Genomic DNA, 22,862 nt, shown 5'->3' on the forward strand with positions numbered 1-22,862 from the left:
AGGTGTCACGCAATAATACGTGTACTAAAGAACTGTATTCGGGTAAGTAATGTGTACATAGAGATAAATATCTACACATACTTTTATTCATAACTTTACATTAATTAAATTTTTTGAAAATATCTTCCTTCGTGGTCGTTCCCTACGTTGTCTGAGCAACAAACCACGATTCATGTCTTAACGCTTCTTTTTTTGTATTCTTCTGCCCTAAGATCTAAAAATGTCGACAATGATTTACTCATTTTGATCCACTCTAATAATAATGCTCTTTCGTCTTGTTTTGAGCTCATTTTCCACATAACAACAAAAAACCTAACCTAACCTTTCTGGTCTGCGTAGCACGCGAGAGATTACCAAGGATGTTGTCAATACTGCCCACAGATGGAAAAATTTTTCTAGGCAGCGCAATATATTTTAATGGTTTTGATTACTGCGCAGTTTCTCTGTTTCACCCATACACATTCAATATTATTGCGCATCAAGTAATACTACGCAGTATTATTAACCGTCTAGGGGACGCTCTATCCTCTTCAGTACCATTAAAGTCTAAATTTAAATTACCACTTGATTATTTTCACCTCACCTTTGTATATGCCTCCCATGATGAATGCTCCGATATAACCTTGGCTGAAACACTCGTGTCCATCAAATCCATTTCGTTCCATATATTCAGTTAACTGATATTCGTATCTTGATACAAACTGAACTTTGCCTTGGGTAAATGAGGTAAATGATTTGCTATCTTCAACTCAGCGTGATTTCCAAAAGTCTTTCATTATTTTGACATACCGAAAGACTTTTGACTACTTATTTTATCCTACATTTTTCTTTGGTTCAAATGGCTCTGAGCACTATGGGACTCAACTGCTGTGGCCATCAGTCCCCTAGAACTTAGAACTACTTAAACCTAACTAACCTAAGGACATCACACACATCTATGCCCGAGGCAGGATTCGAACCTGCGACCGTAGCAGTCGCACGGTTCCGGACTGCGCGCCTAGAACCGCGAGACCACCACGGCCGGGGCCTACATTTTTCTTTCCAGAGGCACCTTAGGCCGGTGTTACACTATCATATTTCTTTGTCAAACTTAGTATGTCAAAGAAATTTGATGATGTAATAGGGAATTTTCTCAAATCTCGCCAGTCGTCAAATAAATATGATCAAATACAGGGCCTCGCCGTCGATTTGATTGTAAAAGTCGTTCGTCTTCTGTTCACTGCAATGTGAAATGTAACCGCTTTGATCGCTGGCGTCGCTACAGCTATTTGATGTCTCTGTAGTGTGTAAATATGGCAGCAAAATTGGTTTGTTCCTTCAACATCTTTTTAATAAACTTGCTTCGACTAGGGTGGGGGGGTGAGCGAGTAGCACAGTGCATGCTATTAATTGTGTGTTGATGGGCAGGTGGAATATGCTGCAGCCGACTTCATGTCCACGATCATGCCATCCACCTCTACATCTGGAAAAACCCAGGCAGCTTTTCAGCAAGCTGGAACAGAGGAAGTGGGCACACTCAAAACTAAAAAATTCCTTCTTAGCTTTCCATTTTACTTTGTCTATTTGTGAACTCTGGATGCTGTAAGTTAAAAATCACGTCCTCTGTTTCTTACTTATTATTAATTTTGTAGTTGTTGGAACACTAATTCCATTAACTAAATTATTCAAAATTATAAATAGTTCTTATTGCCCATATAGTGTGCTAAAAATTTATTTACCTTCACATATTCCCCTTCAGTGCTTTATAAATCTCGTCACACGTTTCTGTAATTATTCTGGTTAATGTGCAATGTGATATTTCAGTGCTGTGTTGTAAACTAGAGTAGTTCCCACATGTATCAAGAAACCGCAGTGTCACAGTTTGCCTGTCTTCTGCACATATCGCATTTCTCAAGAGAGTATTCTGTTTTGTAGTATGAGAAGCCATTTTTTGAGCAAATGCTGAAATACACTCTCATCCATTCGTAAGAAATTTTTGTATTAGGACTTGACTTCCTCCACTTGCAGCTCTCGTAACAAATTTTGCTGAATGGTTTTACTATCTCGACATAATACCTAGGACTTAGTATGTTTCCTTTCTTCCGTCGCTTTTCTTCCAAATACACACACACACACACACACACACACACACACACACTGCAGTTGTGGTACTAGCAACTGCAGCGCATAAAAATAAGTTGTCGTCCGCCATCTTGAAATTTGACGAAAAATATGACGACAGTGTAAGACCCCTTTTTAGCGCCACGTCAAAGAAATTTCTCAAAGAAATTTGACAAATATTTCATCATATTTATTTGCCGAAGAAGTATGATACTGTAATACCGACCTTAGAGTAAACAAATATTGCGACGTGACGCAGTTTTCAACAATACAGTGCTCTCTGCAGCCGTCCAGATCGTTGCGTAGCATTAGTCGGAGGGAAGACGACTAGAGAGCAATATGAACGTGTCCGTCCCCAGCCGGCAGAAACTTACAATGAAACAGTGAAATGAAGTAAGAGCACGGAAGAACGATAGCACTCAGAAGGTAAGCCATTTGAGTTTCACTAATCCGTGGCACTCTAAACAGAAATGTGAAATCGAGTGCACCTTTCTGCGGACGCATAACGTAAATTCTCATAGGCACGCAGGCTATATTTAATGAATATGGTGATCTTAGGCATTCCGTTTACATTCTGCGTAATTTGATTTTGCGAACAAGTCATTCATAATGTTTACCAAGGTTTGTGTGAGGCGGTTTGTGCCGCTTAAGAGTGACTTTGAAAAATCTTGTAATTACGAGAAAATTGTAATTCTACAAACATTTAGATTCTGCTACGAAGTTTTCGTGACGAGGGATGTCTGTATTCGCTCATGTAGACTTCGTTCGATTAGTCGAGTGTGTCACCGCCACGGTCACGGAACACACGTTTCCCGTACACATATCATGAGAAGTAATACATTTCATAGGAATTTCCAGTGATTACACTACCAACAAAATTTTCCTTTTTCCTGTAACTGGCATGAAAATTGCTGATCTTTCCGTTTTCGCGTTTGTTGACAGCGAAAATGTGAATGAAAATGTAAGATTAGTCTCAGTTTTGAAGTTATGATAACTTTACGTTATTGGTTATAGAGGCTTATGCACGTATCTTGGTGTTGTTCCTCCAAGGAAGGTCGCTGCAAACGCCATCGCTTTGCCTCGCGTTTGTAGTTTTCTACTGGGGATTCCCTGATCAGCAGTAATAGGCTAACATTGATGCACTCCACTTTTCCTGGTATCTCACTTCCATGTCGGAAATCTGCTAGTAGAAGCTTTCTCCATTCTCTTCGATTACAGCACCACAGCTGTCAGGAAAGAAGTCCAAGTCGAAATCTAGGAAATATAACTTCAAGGACATGTTGCACCCCAGTCAACTGTAGCAGTGCAGAAGATTTGCCACAAGATCTTAATAGTTTTCTGGCCCCTTACTTCCTAGAAAGCTCTTGGCACACCAACAAAGGCATCCCAAGCTAACTTTTCATCAGCTGTCTGGATGGTGTTGAAATTCTCATCTCTGTGCAGTTTGCGTATCTGGGGACCCACTAAAATTTCCTCTTTTATTTTCACCTCACTAACACGTGGTAATTTCTCGCGCAAATAGAGATATGGTTCCTCAGTTCCTGGATTCGACAAGTGCTTGGTGCATAACATTGTGAGAGCCTGGTTCAAGTGATTGACGCTTAGGTCAATCTTTCTTTTTATAATGAAGAGCTTTTGCGTGGTTATCCCAGTCATAGGAAGCAACAGGATTTGGTGTAGCCATGTAGTAGCTCAAGTAGTATGCATATGAGTTTCAGATTCGAGGAAATCTGCCATTCAATTCACTCACAATAACAATTGTTTCATGTTATTATATGTTTCTTTCATGTAAGGTGCAGACCTAATCGGAATCGATGGTAAGACGTTGGCATTAGGCGGTAGCACACACTTGCAACGTGGGAGGACTAGCTGAACAAGATCCACTGATTACTTTTGCCAGTAGTTGCCATTAGTCCATGTACATCACTACAAAATAACATTGTCTTTTCACATTAGAAAAATGAAAGGAATGCCGTATGGCGATTACGGAATGCAGTCACGTTTATCGTATTATCAAGAGAATTCCAGACTTGACGCCAACAGTTCAACTTTACCTTTCTGCAGTTCAAGATCTCTCACTGTGTCATTATGTTCATACTGTGTTATTTTGTGAATCTCTGTACGCTCAACGTTATACACAAAATCAGTATCTTTCGAAGAACTAGATTTTAAAAATGATGGTTCAGCGGTAGTTTCAGTATCGCTCTCTTCACTACCACTAGCAGGTGGAACAGTAACAGACAGTCCATGAAGCATTGGTCGCATGGCCGACGGTGTGTTAAGATATGTCAAGGAAGAGTCTCTCTTCTTGAAAATACCGTGTGTTAATGGAGTTGTCGTACAAAAGTAACAATCATTCACATGGTTTGATGGATCTCGCCAGATCATGAGTATCGTGAAGCCCATGGAAGATCTTTTACGATTCAACCATGAATGAAGACTCGAGACACAAGATATGCAACATACATGAGGAGCCCAGGGCTTGTCCTGGTCCTCAGTTTCACAAAGCATAGCCTGTGCGCCTTCCTAGTACACTCCTGGAAATGGAAAAAAGAACACATTGACACCGGTGTGTCAGACCCACCATACTTGCTCCGGACACTGCGAGAGGGCTGTACAAGCAATGATCACACGCACGGCACAGCGGACACACCAGGAACCGCGGTGTTGGCCGTCGAATGGCGCTAGCTGCGCAGCATTTGTGCACCGCCGCCGTCAGTGTCAGCCAGTTTGCCGTGGCATACGGAGCTCCATCGCAGTCTTTAACACTGGTAGCATGCCGCGACAGCGTGGACGTGAACCGTATGTGCAGTTGACGGACTTTGAGCGAGGGCGTATAGTGGGCATGCGGGAGGCCGGGTGGACGTAACGCCGAATTGCTCAACACGTGGAGCGTGAAGTCTCCACAGTACATCGATGTTGTCGCCAGTGGTCGGCGGAATGTGCACGTGCCCGTCGACCTGGGACCGGACCGCAGCGACGCACGGATGCACGCCAAGACCGTAGGATCCTACGCAGTGCCGTAGGGGACCGCACCGCCACTTCCCAGCAAATTAGGGACACTGTTGCTCCTGGGGTATCGGCGAGGACCACTCGCAACCGTCTCCATGAAGCTGGACTACGGTCCCGCACACCGTTAGGCCGTCTTCCGCTCACGCCCCAACATCGTGCAGCCCGCCTCCAGTGGCGTCGCGACAGGCGTGAATGGAGGGACGAATGGAGACGTGTCGTCTTCAGCGATGAGAGTCGCTTCTGCCTTGGTGCCAATGATGGTCGTATGCGTGTTTGGCGCCGTGCAGGTGAGCGCCACAATCAGGACTGCATACGACCGAGGCACACAGGCCCAACACCCGGCATCATGGTGTGGGGAGCGATCTCCTACACTGGCCGTACACCACTGGTGATCGTCGAGGGGACACTGAATAGTGCACGGTACATCCAAACCGTCATCGAACCCATCGTTCTACCATTCCTAGACCGGCAAGGGAACTTGCTGTTCCAACAGGACAATGCACGTCCGCATGTATCCCGTGCCACCCAACGTGCTCTAGAAGGTGTAAGTCAACTACCCTGGCCAGCAAGATCTCCGGATCTGTCCCCCATTGAGCATGTTTGGGACTGGATGAAGCGTCGTCTCACGCGGTCTGCACGTCCAGCACGAACGCTGGTCCAACTGAGGCGCCAGGTGGAAATGGCATGGCAAGCCGTTCCACAGGACTACATCCAGCATCTCTACGATCGTCTCCATGGGAGAATAGCAGCCTGCATTGCTGCGAAAGGTGGATATACACTGCACTAGTGCCGACATTGTGCATGCTCTGTTGTCTGTGTCTATGTGCCTGTGGTTCTGTCAGTGTGATCATGTGATGTATCTGACCCCAGGAATGTGTCAATAAAGTTTCCCCTTCCTGGGACAATGAATTCACGGTGTTCTTATTTCAATTTCCAGGAGTGTATATGGCGCTATTGTCCTCCTTTGCGATTTCAATGTAGCCTACCCGCAAAAGTAGCAAAATTGTCCGCTTCGTTTGCGAGGCATATTGAATCGCAGGAATTATAACGACCACACGCACTAAATACACATCAGTAACACTTTCTTCCAGCACACGAACAGAACACAGCTTGTAACAGACTGGGACGTCGCTGAAATGAAACATGCTATGCTCCCCCCTCTCTCTCCCCCTTCCCTTTGTTGCTACGAGCTCGGGCTAAAACTAGCGACAAAATACACACACCTATTGTTTCCTAAAACTTCATCACACTGTCTACCAGCAGCGGGATTTCGAAGCCTTTTTGGGAAAGTGTTGACAATGAATGCTAATAAAATGTAATTATAATTAAAAGCGTCCCCTTTAACTTGGAAAGGAGAGCTAATCTTTCATTGTCGTTTTTGTTATCAGCGTGGTCGATATAGTTAACAAACATTTACTTCATCCCAGTTACGTTTTCACTGTTGACTAACGCTGTAGACGAATTTCAAAAACTGAGCTGTGTTTTTGTCACGAAACTAATTTTCCCTTTTAAATCTTAGGTGTCTTGCAAACGGCATGAAATGCTACGTGAAATTGTTGTTCCAGTATAGTATAATTAAATAAGGTGTGTCAGCTTTCGTCTTTGTACTGTTGCAGTTCGTACTCTGAGTCCAAGTACAGTGCGCCCACATCATCTTGGTTTCTTGTCTCCCTAGAGTTGAATCGGTAAAGTCGCTCAAGTGGGAGCAGCTATTATGTTGAATCTTCTCGCTGCCAACTTTAGGATACTGTGCCCAATAGATCTGACACTATAGTCGCAACTGTTTGTAACTGTGTTTCATTTCGGTGATAAGTAATTTGCAGCACTGAGTATGATTTGCACATGACCTCTTGCTCCACTGAATGCCCCTTTATCTGAAACAAAAGTACCGGTATGAGTAGTTGACACTGAGAAGATTCTCGGAGCAGTGGTTGACGGGAGTAGCTGTTTGGATAGAAGTCGAAAGACTGTCTATGATTTCAGAGTGATCTTCGCCTGTTTCCTGTGACTACCAGTCGTAGCTTTCAATATTTTGTACAAAGAGTACCTTCTTCGAACGTATCAATAAATTTAAAACAAGTGGTTCAAATGGCTCTGAGCACTGTGGGACTTAACAGCTGAGGTCATCAGTCCCCTAGAACTTAGAACTACTTAAACCTAACTAACGTAAGGACATCACATACATCCATGCCGAAGGCAGGATTCGAACCTGCGACCGCAGCGGTCGCGCGGTTCCAGACTGAAGCGCCTAGAACCTCTCGGCCACTTCGGCCGACAAATTTAAATCATTTGAAATTCTGTTACATATGACACTTCTGTAATATTTAACCCCGCGTGGTACGCTGGTTTTCATTCACGAATACGTTGACGCACTGAACACAGCATCAACTGCTAGCTGAAGCTGACTGAATGATTCGTATGTCTTTACGCCAGAATGATTTCCTAAACCAATTTTATTTTAATACATGGAAAGACTTCGCTTGACTGATTGATTGTACTAATTTCCGTTTGTTATTTTTTTTTCGTTTGCTCCTTTCGGGCGGCAGGGAGCGCTCTTGCTTGTTCACGAATGACGCTTATTTTTGTGGGAACCGAGAGGTTATCCTTGGCTTATGCACGACGTATTGTGGGGCAGTACCCTAACGCGTTTGCATCCGTTGGATTTCTCGCTATGTGGGCATTTTGTAGCATCGCACGTTTAACTGAAGCCACAGCACGAACCATTTGCATTCTTTCTGCGCTGCCCAAGGCCTTAGAATATGTAGCCCACGATCAGCTAATAAACTACGGAGTTACAAACACCCTACTAGACGAATAACAATAGGTAGTTCACAACCACCTAATAAACTACCGAACTACGAACACTCTACTACACGAATAAAAATCAGGTTTGTCTTAGACTTCACCAAAGCCTTTGACACTACCAATTTCGACATTTTATATGTCAATCTTAGCAGGGTAAATTTCACACCAAGTGAAGTGCAATGGTGTCGCTCTTATCTAACATCTCGCCGGTAATGCGTCATGTCTGGCAGCATAAAGTCACAATGAAGGCAGGTAGTATCAGGTGGCCCCTAGTATTCAGTATTAGGTTCTTTACTCTTTTCCTTGTATCCAAACGATATGTCATCAGTTTTGTCTTACTGCAAATACCATTTGTATGCTCATGATCTCCAGTTGTATCTAAGTACAAAGCCAATAAACCTAAAGACAACTATTGAGTATTTCAATACCGACATGTGCGCTCTATCAAAATTAACACAAAATATACTGTTAAAGCTCATGCAATCTAAATTACAAGCGGTGCTGGTTAGTCATTCTTGGCTCATTAGCCCGAAATATCCATACAATCTTTAATCCTAAATGGGACAAATATCAACTTCTCTCTCTCAGCAAAGAGTCTGTGGGTAGTAATAGATAAAATCTAAACCAAACGAAACGAATAGCTGCAATGTGTAAGTAGGCATGAGCATTTCTCCATGCACGACAAAAACATAAAATGCTCTTCCCTCTTGACCTGAAAAAGAAACTTGTACAAACACTTAGACATAATTACACACAATTACATACACATAATTACACATAATTACAGCGTTGTTATCCCACGATGTCTTTCTCAGGCAAGTTTACGGCGCCTGGAATTGGTTATGAATGCCTGTCTTCGATATATCTGCGATATTTGACTGTTTGGCCCGCATCTCGTGGTCGTGCGGTACCGTTCTCGCTTCCCACGCCCGGGTTCCCGGGTTCGATTCCCGGCGGGGTCAGGGATTTTCTCTGCCTCCTGATGGCTGGGTGTTGTGTGCTGTCCTTAGGTTAGTTAGGTTTAAGTAGTTCTAAGTTCTAGGGGACTGATGACCATAGATGTTAAGTCCCATAGTGCTCAGAGCCATTTGAACCATTTTTTTTTGGATTGTTTGATCATATTTCACCATCATATGCACAGCTGTCCTGGCTACGTGCAGACAAGCGCACGGATTTCTATCTTCTTCTTCTTCTTCTTCTTCTTCCACTGGCAGTCAATCCTAGTATGGAACTTGGCACCCTCGATAATTTTCCGCCATTCCCCTCTGGACTTTGCTGTAGATCTATAGTTATGGCAACCAACTCGGGCAGCGTCTTCTCCAATTTCATCACTCAATCTTAACCTCGGTCGTCCTCTTGCTCTTCTTCCTCCAGGTTCACTGCAACAGGCTTTTCTTGCAGGATCTGTCTCATCGAGTCGTATTACATGTCCAACCATCTCAATCAACACAACTGTATGAACTTGACCTCATCAAACTCCTTATAGCATTTATAAAACTCATTCCTTCGCCTTCTCCAACTCCAATTTTCATACACAGGCCCAAAGTTTCTCCTCAGTATACTTCTTTCGTGTGGTCTCAGTCTACTTTCACCCTGCTTTGTAATCGTCCATGTTTCTGAACCATACGAAAATACTGGGCGGATCACCGTTTTATAGAGTCGGTACATAGTCTCTCGTCATAGGAGCTTGGATTTAAAATGTCGCAAAATTCCAAAATAACATCGACTAGAAGCACTTATGCGGCCATAATTTCAGTCAAAGTGCTGCCATTTGCTTCTATCTTTGCACCCAGATAAGTGAAACATTCCACTCGCTCAAAAGTCATTCCATCAAGGGTTACTGTGGGATGTAAGGGTTGATTTGTACCATTATACATATACTTGGTCTTCCAGTCATTAATTTTCAGGCCAATGTTTTTTGCCCTCAGTTTTAGAGCTGAGAAGGGACTTCGTAGATCTCTAAATGCTCTGCTCATTAGGTCCAAATCAACTGCATATCTCAATAGTTGTATGGATGTATAGTAGATGGACTTATAGTAGATAATACCTCTTATCTGGATACCCGATTCACATACCACTTTTCGAGTGCCAAATTGAAGAGTAGGCTGGAAAGCCCATCCCCTTGTCTTAGCTCAGTTCATGTTTGAAACTGGCGTGATGGCCTAGAGTGCACTCGCACATTACACTGGGGTGCCTTAGGGTAACCTCTGTCAAACGCACCAACTTCTCAGGCACCCTAAATTCCCGATTGCCTCATGAAGTTTAGCCCGATTTATTGTGTCATATGCAGATTTGAAATGAATGAAAATATGGTGCACACCAAAATTAAACTCGTTGGTCTTTTCCGCTATTTGCCGGAGAACAAATATCTGGTTCACTGTCAACTTCCCTGGTCTGAATCCACACTGCTAGCTTCCAATAATGTTTTCTGCTATGGGCAAGAGTCTACTAAAGAAGATATTTGACAATACTTTGTATGCAACATTTAGAAGTGTTATGCCTCTATAGTTTTCATATTTAAATATATCTCCTTTCTTGTGTATCAGACACAGTATCCCTACATTTCTTTCTGCTGGAAACTATTTCTTTTCCAAAATACGGCACAAAATCTTGTATAACTGCGGTTTAACTCAACTCCTCCGCTTTCAATAGTTCTGATGTTGTATTATCAATCCATGATGCTTTATTGTTCTTCAGTCGGCTTTTGCTTTGTCCTCCTTGAGAGATGGGAAGGGCTATTGTCTCACCAACTTCTTCTGGATGGATTAGGATCTCCTCAATAGGGAGCTCTGGAGCATCCAACAGTTCGCTAAAATATTCTGTCCAACGTTCCAATATCTCTTGGTCATTAGTTAGTAATTCCCCCAATTTTACTTTGACATATAGTAACACGCGGCTTAAATGTTCTTCTTTCACTGTTAATTTTCTGACAGAATTTTCTAACATCATTTGTTTTTCCAGTTGTCTCTAATTCTCCAATTTGCTTTCTTCCCCATTTCCTTTTCTTCTTCCGATGCAGTTTCTTCTCTTCTTTCCTTTTATCTTGATAATTTTTTACCGCTAAACGTGTAAAAGATTTCTGAAGCATTTTCCTATAAGCCAAGTTTTTTCTCGTGACTTATTCTCTCACAGTCTTCATCAAACCACGATATCCTTGGTTGTTTTCTGTGGTGTCACCGCCAGACACCACACTTGCTAGGTGGTAGCCTTTAAATCGGCCGCGGTCCGTTAGTATACGTCGGACCCGCGTGTCGCCACTATCAGTGATTGCAGACCGAGCGCCGCCACACGGCAGGTCTAGAGAGACTTCCTAGCACTCGTCCCAGTTGTACAACCAACTTTGCTAGCGATGGTTCACTGACAAATTACGCTCTCATTTGCCGAGACGATAGTTAGCATAGCCTTCAGCTACGTCATTTGCTACGAACTAGCAAGGCGCCAGTACCAGTTACTATTGATGTTATGAATAATGTACCGTCAAGAGCGACGTTCACCATTTATGGGTTAAAGTTAAGTATTCCACCAGCTACGCCCGTTTTCTCTAAATTCTAATTTCCTTGTCCTGTTCCAGACCTCACGCCAGCCTGCGTGAGCTAAAACGCGTGCCTTTCGGCTTCCTCTTGTAACCCGGTGTTGGCTCTCCTGCCAACCCACAACATTTTCCTTCTTTCCCTAGCACTTATTCTGTAGCTTTCATGACTGCGTCATTACAAGCATTCCATTCCTAATTCAGAGTATCGCTTACACTAGGAGTGTACAGTGCAAGATTCTCAGTAACCTTCTCAGAATATGTTTCAGCAGTCTCTTCATTTTTTAGCTTCCTTTAAGATGTTCCTTTCACTTTCCTTGCATTAGATATTCGAGCTCTTAGTTTCGCAATTGCAAGGTAGTGCTCTGAATCCACATAAACTCCTCTCTATGTACGTACATATAGTATAGAAATGCCTGCCATCAATATTGATCAGGGCTATACCATATTGCTTTACGGATCCTTTTGTGTGGGAACATGGTGCTACCTGCACCCCTGTTATGTAATAGTGTAAACTGAACAACTCTGTGTCCATTATCATTTGTGTATTCATGGAGGCTATGCTTTCCTATTGCTAGGCGGGGGGAATGATATTCTTTCCCAATCTGTGCATTGCATAATTATTTTAACATAATGCCCCGGGCATCCATAATAGGCTCCCTCGAGGTTCTCACAAAAATCGTCTTCAACCGGTCATCTGCTTCTTCTGTTGGTGCATGTACATTAATTATTTGTGAGATTCTAGGTGTTATTCCAGTAAATTCACCCACTATATGTTTAAATTTTTGTCTTATTGCAAACACTGTACCAAATTCATGGTTGCTCTCTGGACCATGGTAGAAAATTATCCAGCTTCAGATATCAAGAACTCTGTGTCCATTCCTTCTCATTGATCTTACATTCCAGGTTCCAATAAATGCATCATTTTTCGTTTTTGATTTGCGTTTGCCTTACTCTTTAACAATGCTGTGTTGTTGTTGTCCATGTATCAGACCGGCTTCTTTATTTTCAGGTTTCTGAATAGGTTTTTTTCTTTTTTTTCTTCCAGGAAGGGATTGTTAGCCGCTTGCTCAACCACCCTCCCCCCCCCCCCCCCCCCAGCCAACTTGTTGTAGGACCAGAATTTGTAGTGGGTTGACTCCTTTAGGGAAGTTGGCTTCACTACACCTCTAGAGCCCTTGACGCCCTATGTTGTCAGTCGCACTTAGTCTGGATCCTCCGTCAAGATTACTCTGGCTTGGGTGACCCTGACAGTAACTATGCTACAGCCGGTACAGCTCCTGACTTCGACGGAACACGAAAGCCATCCCGTTCGGGACTGAAGGTGCCTCGGACAAGGCGGCGTCCCCTGAGAGGACACGGATTTCCATTCCCTCTGTTTTCTCTAATGTCTTATCTGCCTTATATCTCTCCTCGATCTTAACGCTCCTGTCTGAACAACATGGCAGAAGCACCCGTTCCCATCACAGCAAATCCTTTCTGTCCCTTTCCATAGAGCCGGCCGCCGTGACCGAGCGGTTCTAGGCGCTTCATCCCGGAACCGCGCTGCTGCTACAGTCGCAGGTTCGAATCCTGCCTCGGGCATGGCTGTGTGTGATGTCCTTAGGTCAGTTACGTTTAAGTAGTTCTAGGTCTAAGGGATTGATGGCCTGAGATGTTAAGTCCCATAGTGTTTAGAGCCATTTTTCCCCGGGGATGGGTAGGTCGTTGAGGTCGGGTGGATATACGTCCATTAGATTTCTTTCTGTGGGGACACGAAGGCAGCTATGCACGCGTTCAAGATACTAGACATTACACAGCTGAACGAACCCACTGTTGATGAGGTCACGGGTCGATTACACACAGTAGCCGGCTACAGGGATAGCGGCCGCTGTGTGTGATGGACTAAACAGTTTTTTAGGTTGAGGGTCTTGGGGTAATACAGAAAACGCTTCAGTCTCAAAAGGAGAGTGGAAAACAGAGGACAAGGGTAGATCTAGAAACAATCGGTATTGTAGATCTAGATTTTCGTAGGTGTGTTGGGGAAGAACAGAGCTCCAAGCGCTAATAGAAACCACTGAATCTCAGATCGTTATAGATACTGAAATGTGGCTGAAGCTGAAGATAAATTCAGCCTAAATTTATACAAAGGATCTAACATGTTTGGAAAGAATAGATTAAATACGGGTGGTGGTGGAATGTTGGCGCTGTTAGTAGTAGTTTATCCTGTAGTGAAACTGAAGTAAATAGTTCCTATGGGTTAGTATGGATAGAGATTATACTTGACAACGGAATAAATTGGTAAATAATTGGTTTTACCGACTCCCCCCACCCACAACTCAGGTGATGCAGATGCTGAAGAACTCCAAAATACTAGAGTGTCGTTTGAAATGGTACGTCTTTTAAGGTCGGTGGTAGCCATAAACCATGCTTTCTCCGGCAATTATTTTGAACAGCTAGTTCAGAATCATACTCGAAGTATATATGGTTGGAAAAACGTACCTGACTTCTTAGCAACAAGTAATGTTGTGCAGTTAGGGAGCATCATGACATATACAGTGATTAGTGACCACAAGGCAATTGTAGCGAGGCTGACCACCGTAACATCCAAATTCACCAAAATACGCAAAATACATGAATTAAAAAGAAACAAATGGGAAAGCGCTTGACACCTTCCCAAGAGATAGTCTCGACTCCTCCCGAACTATGTTAAGTGTAGCTCAAAGACATAGTATCTGCGGCAAATGAGAGATTTGTACCAAATAAATCAATGAGAGATCGTACTGGTCCCCCATGGTATACAAAACAGGTCGGAACACTGTTGCAGAAGAATTGGAAAAACCATACCAGTGTTGAGGAGAATGCAAAATCTCCAAAATCGGCGCTGTTTTACTGAAGCTTGAAAGTTAGTACGAATTTCAATGCGAGATGGTTTTAACACTTTCCACAACAAATCTCTCTCTCGAAATCTTGCAAAAAATCCAAAGAGGTCCAGGTAGTATGTAAAATACACCAGCGACGAGATGCAACAATACCTTCATTGCAAAATGTTACCATTGACAGTGCCGGTAAAGAGCAGTTTCCCGAAATTCATGCACCAAAGAAGACGACTTAAATATTACAGAATATCAATCAAGAACAGCTGCTAACATGTAAACTTACAAGTAGATATCCTCGGTGTAGCGAAGCAGCTTAAATCACTTAATGAAAGCAAGTCTTCTGTACCAGTTAGATTCCTTTCACAATATGCTGACACATTAGCCCCATACTTATCAATCACATACAACCGCTTGCTCTACGAAATATCCCTACCTAAAGCCTGGAAAGCTGGACAGGTCACACCAATATTAAAGAAAGGAAATTGGAGTGACAGGCTGAATTATAGACTCACATCACTGACGTCGATTTGCAGTAGGATTTTGGAGGTATACTGTATTCAAACATTATGAATTACCTCGGAAAGAAAACGATCTATGGACACACAGCACAGATTCAGAAAATATCGTTCTTGTACAACACAGCTCTTTGTTCTCACCAAGTAATGTTTGTTGTTCACACCAAGTAGTGTTTGCTGTCCACAGGGGATCGATTAGATATAGATATACGTATACTTCCAGAACTTGAAGACAAAGAAATTGAAAAAAAAAAGCCGATGAAATTTTTTGTGAAATTATTTGTCGAAAAGTTAGAAATAAATGGGATTAGAGAAACACTTGGCGCACCTTTGAATGATACTCGGAATCATGATCAGCAAATGAGGTGCAGACTGAAAACCTAATGTTCAACTTTTAAGTTATAATTTTACAATTTTAAAGAGTCGTAGAGGATACTCATCAGTTGGATGAAGTAGACAGGGGCTGGCTACGGCGTGCCAAAATTCACGCGTGCAGCATATGCGGGCCCCGCATGGGACAAGGCCTGGGTGCCTATTCTGTATCTTTCCGCCATTGTTCCGATCGTTTCGGTACTCAATAGCACCAAACGGTCTAGTACTCGAATTAGAGCCTCTGCGTTATTCAGTATGCATTTCGGTAGCGATACCGTTAGAGTCTAGAGAACCGAAGCGCTGTTGTCGGTTCGTGTTGCGCAAGCCAATCAAAAGCAAGCGGCCACAGATCCGCACATGCGCGATGCAGCGTGCACAGTGCCACGAACACAAAGCGGCTAGCAGACGACACAGCCGCGCTATTCTTCCAAGTACCGAAAATTGCGTTTACGTTGCCATAACGCATGACGCCACATTCCACTGAGCTGATGTGCCCGCCTTCATCGCCCTTACCTCCTCCTTAACAGTACCAGGCGCAGTATATCCATTTCCATGATTCTCAGCTCAAATGCATAAAAATTTTTACAGTTTCTCTGACCGCATGTTTCCATGCATGCATAATAACGATAGTGTATTTGACTGTATTCTGCAGATTGTCGTAAATGTCGCATTATGCCATCTTATTCTCATTCACACTGACATCGTGTTTTCGATTTTACTTTTCGGAAAATGAGTTAGGAATAGTGTGTAGTACCACATTGTACTAATACATCTACAAGAACACCCGAAAAATTGATTCTGAGAGTTTCAAAGAATAAGAAGATAAACAGAATGTGGTTATAAGACTCTCCTAGAAATCCAAATGATTAAGTAGCCCACTTCCCTATATGATGTGTCAACGATTTGGGTTTTAGAAACAAAAATTGAAAAAAAAAAAAACGCATTTTCGACAGCTCCTACAGTTCGTCGAAGTTTATAACATGCATCTCATGAATGAAAATGTTTCGTATATGGTGCTACAGTCTAAAAATATTACGGCAGAGATCTTTCATCTCTGTCTACTGTGGTTGAGGATTCGATCGCAGATAAATACTTGTGACAAGCAAGATTATGAAGATGACTGCTGCTAGTTACATTCCCAGTTATTTAAGTTGTGCTCTTAGATTGCTGTCTAACCGCATACTCGGAAATCGCTACAGATTCGGAAAAAATTGTGAATTATTTCTGACAAGAAAAAATATAAAGGACACTGTCGGTTGTTTCAAATGGTTCAAATGGCTCTGAGCACTATGGGACTTAACATTTTAGGTGATCAGTCCCCTAGAACTTAGAACTACTTAAACCTAACTAACCTAAGGACATCACACACATCCATGCCAGAGGCAGGATTCGAACCTGCGACCGTTGCAGTCGCGCGGTTCCGGACTGAAGCGCCTAGAACCGCTCGGCCACACCGGCCGGCGTCGGTTGTTTCACTCACAGCAATTTCATCTCCAACAATTTCATATTTCGTATTTTAAACACACAGGAATCACGAAATCATTACTGAGGAAGTGCGCTCTTACATGTAAGTAATAACGAATGTTGCAGAAAAATCTTAACTTACACGAATAACAATGTCTCAGAACGTGCTGCATATAAGAAGAGGAAAAAAAATTTTTTTGCATCCACTCATGCGCGAACCCGTGATCTTTGGTATCGCACTCCCGCGCACTAACCACTTGGCCACGCCAAAGAAAAGGCATGAAGTCCTTATTTATTGTAATATTGTGTAGAGCAGGATAGGCTGACTTCGTTGTCAAACGGTGCTGCGTAAGTCATAAATGCGTGGTAGTTTGGAAGGTTTCCAATATCAGGCTTCACATAATTGCATTCCATTGTTACTTGAAAGTTGTAAACACGTTTCGATAATTAATAACTAACCTATTTGTGGGAAAAAGTACACAAAGCACTAGCAACGTCAGTTCACACTCATGTAATATACACTCCTGGAAATGGAAAAAAGAACACATTGACACCGGTGTGTCAGACCCACCATACTTGCTCCGGACACAGCGAGAGGGCTGTACAAGCAATGATCACACGCACGCCACAGCGGACACACCAGGAACCGCGGTGTTGGCCGTCGAATGGCGCTAGCTGCGTAGCATTTGTGCACCGCCGCCGTCAGTGTCAGCCAGTTTGCCGTGGCATACGGAGCTCCATCGCAGTCTTGAACACTGGTAGCATGCCGCGACAGCGTGGACGTGAACCGTATGTGCAGTTGACGGACTTTGAGCGAGGGCGTATAGTGGGCATGCGGGAGGCCGGGTGGACGTACCGCCGAATTGCTCAACACGTGGGGCGTGAGGTCTCCACAGTACATCGATGTTGTCGCCAGTGGTCGGCGGAAGGTGCACGTGCCCGTCGACCTGGGACCGGACCGCAGCGACGCACGGGTGCACGCCAAGACCGTAGGATCCTACGCAGTGCCGTAGGGGACCGCACCGCCACTTTCCAGCAAATTAGGGACACTGTTGCTGCTGGGGTATCGGCGAGGACCATTCGCAACCGTCTCCATGAAGCTGGGCTACGGTCCGGCACACCGTTAGGCCGTCTTCCGCTCACGCCCCAACATCGTGCAGCCCGCCTCCAGTGGTGTCGCGACAGGCGTGAATGGAGGGACGAATGGAGACGTGTCGTCTTCAGCGATGAGAGTCGCTTCTGCCTTGGTGCCAATGATGGTCGTATGCGTGTTTGGCGCCGTGCAGGTGAGCGCCACAATCAGGACTGCATACGACCGAGGCACACAGGGCCAACACCCGGCATCATGGCGTGGGGAGCGATCTCCTACACTGGCCGTACACCACTGGTGATCGTCGAGGGGACACTGAATAGTGCACGGTACATCCAAACCGTCATCGAACCCATCGTTCTACCATTCCTAGACCGGCAAGGGAACTTGCTGTTCCAACAGGACAATGCACGTCCGCATGAATCCCGTGCCACCCAACGTGCTCTAGAAGGTGTAAGTCAACTACCCTGGCCAGCAAGATCTCCGGATCTGTCCCCCACTGAGCATGTTTGGGACTGGATGAAGCGTCGTCTCACGCGGTCTGCACGTCCAGCACGAACGCTGGTCCAACTGAGGCGCCAGGTTGAAATGGCATGGCAAGCCGTTCCACAGGACTACATCCAGCATCTCTACTATCGTCTCCATGGGAGAATAGCAGCCTGCATTGCTGCGAAAGGTGGGTATACACTGTACTAGTGCCGACATTGTGCATGCTCTGTTGCCTGTGTCTACGTGCCTGTGGTTCTGTCAGTGTGATCATGTGATGTATCTGACCCCAGGAATGTGTCAATAAAGTTTCCCCTTCCTGGGACAATGAATTCACGGTGTTCTTATTTCAATTTCCGGGAGTGTATGTAAGCAGAGCCGACGTCTTGATATTTAATGATCTTTAAACTATTATTTGCATAAAAATAACACGTATTTTGAGAGAATATTGACCGAAAACTTTTTTTAATGTAATCATTCACAGTAACAACCTAACCTAACCACATTTCTAACAAAGGAAAATAGTCTATTACGAACTCACTTTCCAACTGGATGCGTCCTCTGGTGATTCTTTAGTAACACAATCACTAAATCCAAAGCTAAAACCGCTAAATATGTTTAAAATAACAAATTATAGATGTGCATAAACCATAGCTCACCGATCGACATGGCCAGACCGAAATCCAAAACCTCTCGGTACAAATCGGTGGGTGGACCGTTCGGTAACAAGTCTCAGAAGCTTACCGAATAGCATATTTCGATAAAGAACCGAAAATGACATCACTACCGAGACTAACCTACTACACCGATCGGTATGAACGATACAGAATAGGACCCCTGGCCTGTCACTCGGCTTTACTCGATCCTTCTCCAAAGTATCTGGAATAGCGTGACATCTCATTTAGCATTACGGTGCGACGTTTTGTGGTCGTCATAATTCTCTGAGTACGACAGAATCGTGGTGTCAGCGTTATTTATCCTTCGCAAGTTTTTCGTGATATGAAGGACGTTCACCGGTTCAGTGACTGTTCGCATAAAAAGAGGCAGTCTAGCGATCTATCGTCACAGTCCTTTAAAATGAATGGGAATAACGGAAGAGGGCGCTGAGAACTCTCAGTTCGCAGAAGTGCCATGTACTGTTTATTTGATACAAAACAGCTTTACAGTACCATGCAGGAAGCTTTTAAACTTTTCGATGACAATGAAAGAGCAGAACATAACAATGATCAGCAGATGGGATTTATTGTGCTGCACTTCAAGAAGCACTTCGTGGAAAATCTGCAGACAAGGAGCATTTGATGAAATTGGTGATACGAATAGTAAAATTTCCCAAGTCGTGCCCATTATTCCATTTTCAGTTGGAACAGTTTTCAGTTGAAATGAACGAAGAGAGTGCAGACTTCAAATATTACTGCAAAGTGTATTGGTTAAGTCAAGGGGCATGCGTGGAACGATTTTTCGATTTAAATCTCGCTATTGTTGAATCTATTAAGGAAAACTGAGTGCAGGAACGAAAATTAGAACATTGTATTTTAAGCAGACTTGATTGCACACTGTCCACAGTAAGACACTGCAAGGTAGCTTCCTCCTGATTTTATGGGGATGCATTACAAAAGAAAATCCCGTTGTAGAAGAGATACATTCTGACAAAGACAATCCAGTTCGCTATGATCACTGGCGCTAACGAAAGTGCGAGGGGTGAAGAATTCTTTGTGGCCTTGCAAGAATTAACGATGTGTTTATAAAGATTTTGAGGACCCTGTCAATCTTGCATTTGTTTTTTAGCTCTTTTCGAGACCGTTTTACCGCTTCAGTTGAAAGCGTCCCTGTGCATGTGCAGATTAGATCTACAAGGTAATTCCAGTTTCTATCACAAACCTCTTTACGTTGAAACTGTCCAGGACCGTCTACATTGTTATTCTCAGGTAGATTTTCCAAGTATCTGTAATAAGGTTGCAAAAGAGCTACAATATTTCGATCGGCATATTTGTGTGAAACACCTTATTTTCGATTATGAAACTAGATAAGTCACGATTACGTGGCAACTTGAGTGCGACAGTAATATTCAGTGTAAATAGTTACCTTGTAGTAAATATTTTTTAAGCTTAATTTCTGTGGCATAAATATGTGATACACTTATACATTGTATACTACCAAGTATAGAACAATTAGCTAAACCTGGTAGTGGAAACAGAGTGCGTTCTCTGGCCACACTCGTGCTATATAGAGTGACACTACGTTGAACTGATGATTTATTGAAAGGAGGACGTGCGGCCATGCAATACCTATACTCAGACTGTAAGTAATAGTATGTAAGCAACATGAATGATGACATTTCTAGTTGATAAGTCAAGAAGAAGCCAGTACAAGGTGCTACTGGACTGATATTTTACTTTGTATGAAAATGTTTATGTGTATGCTAGGAGAGTATCAGGCTGGATTTAGGAAGGGAAGGTCATGTGCAGAACAAATACTAAATTTAAAGAACATAATAGAAATGAGGAAAATCAGGAACTTAAAATATGTAATTACTTTTGTGGATTTTAAAAAAGCCTATGATTCAATTGACAGAAATACACTGCTTGATATCTTAAAAGAATTGGGACTCGATGCTAAAACAACTGCAATAATTAAAGGTACTTTGACAAATACAAAATCGAAAGTAAAATTTAGGGGAGAGCTCTCAAAATCGTTTGAAATAAAGTCAGGTGTTCGACAGAGAGATGGTCTGTCACCTCTGCTTTTCAATTGTGTCTTGGAGAAGGTAGTTCGAGAATGGAGGAAGGCCATCAATACTAAAGGGATTCAACTAGGAAGAAATCCAAACAAGATCACTGTCGACTGTTTAGCCTTCGCAGATGACATGGCATTGATTACAGATTCACTAGACAATGCCCAAGAACAAATAAGAGAACTACAAAAACAAGCAGCCAAAGTAGGACTACAAATATCCTATGAAAAAACAAAGTTTATGACAAACATCTGTGATGCTCCTCAAAATATTGCAGTTGACAACAACACAATACACAAAACAGATTCCTTTAAATACCTAGGAGAGTGGATTACATACAATGCCAAAGAAAAGATAGCTATAGAAACTAGAGTGCACAAAATGGAAAGAGTGTTTCATATGACCAAAAACGTTTATAATAAAAAATCCTTGTCCTGGAACACGAAATTAAGACACTACCAAACAGTGGCCAGACCTGAAGCTCTCTATGCGGCAGAAACACTTAAACTAACAAGAAATGGAGATCTTGAGAAACTAGAGAAGGTCGAAAGAAGAATTTTAAGGAAAATACTGGGCGCTAAAAGAAACGATAATGCTGAATACAGGTTAAGACCAAACAGAGAGCTATATCTGAAAACGGAGAAACTAACTGATGTAATGAGGAAGAGGAGACTACAGTTTTTTGGACATATATTCAGAATGGATAACAACAGACTAACCAAGCGGATATTCACATTACTCAATAGCTACAAATCCAAGCCAGCATGGTTCATAGAGACTGAAAAGGACATTGAAAATGCTGGAGTTACAATAGACACAATAGAAAACAGAACACATTTCAGAAAGGCAGTTCAAAAGGCAGAATTTCAGGAGAGAAAGAAAATAACTAGATGAAAGTGGACTCAAGAAGAAAGGGAACAACACTCTAAAAGGATGAAGGAAATTTGGAAACTGAAGAAATCTAATACAATGAAGAGTAGCCAAAGTTGATTCATCGTACCCTCCAAATGGGTTATTCGAAAGAAGAAGAAGAAGTATGCTATTCTCTTATTTATCTATTGTATTTCATTTGAGTTGATATGAATTCTTTTAAAATAGAGAATTGCTGTGTAAAGGTGTATTGACACAATTTAATCAGCATGGTCCACTTTATGTTAATTGATGGTAGACCATGAGTTATGTGAGTTTATGCGGAGCTGGAGCTTAGATTTTTGCCACATGCGATTCCGTAGGTATGTGTTAATTCCATGATTGTGGTCTGTGTTGCTTGGATTTTGTTTGTGCTTTGCCGATCCGTACCTACAGCAGGATTATTTCATGGGCACATGGTAACAAGACCATAACCTAGGTAATGGTACTCAACCTGTGAAACATAAAAACAGGGACGTAAACAATTTCGTGAACATCAGACCACCATTGTAACAAACACGGCTAGAACACATGAGTGACACATTACTCGTTAAAGTACACCATTTGTAAGAAAGACAAATGTAAAAACTATGTGAATTAATTTGTACTAGAAGTAAATGCGATCCAGGGAACAAACAGAGTTGCGTGGGTAAGAAAAAGGGATTCATTTATTTGTGTTTTAACAAGTGAAGATTACGATGTGAACAGGTGACAATGCTCGCAATAGGACTCTCGAGCGATTGACGTTACGAATCCAAAATGTATAAAACAAATGAGTGTTACGTGAACTGAACAGTTTACCAGGTGTACCGGTATGAAATGAGCGTTTTTTTTTTGTGAAAATGAAACACTAATTTTGAATTGAAATGTAAAAACGTTTTATTCAAAGTACTGACCATTGCTTCCTATACATTTGAACACCTTTCTGGCAATTTGTGGACACCACGCCAATAGAAATGTTCGTCTTTAAAAGCAAACCAATCAGACACCC

Source organism: Schistocerca nitens, chromosome 8 (genome assembly GCF_023898315.1).
Source record: "Schistocerca nitens isolate TAMUIC-IGC-003100 chromosome 8, iqSchNite1.1, whole genome shotgun sequence".
NCBI classification, from domain to species: Eukaryota; Metazoa; Arthropoda; class Insecta; order Orthoptera; family Acrididae; genus Schistocerca; species Schistocerca nitens.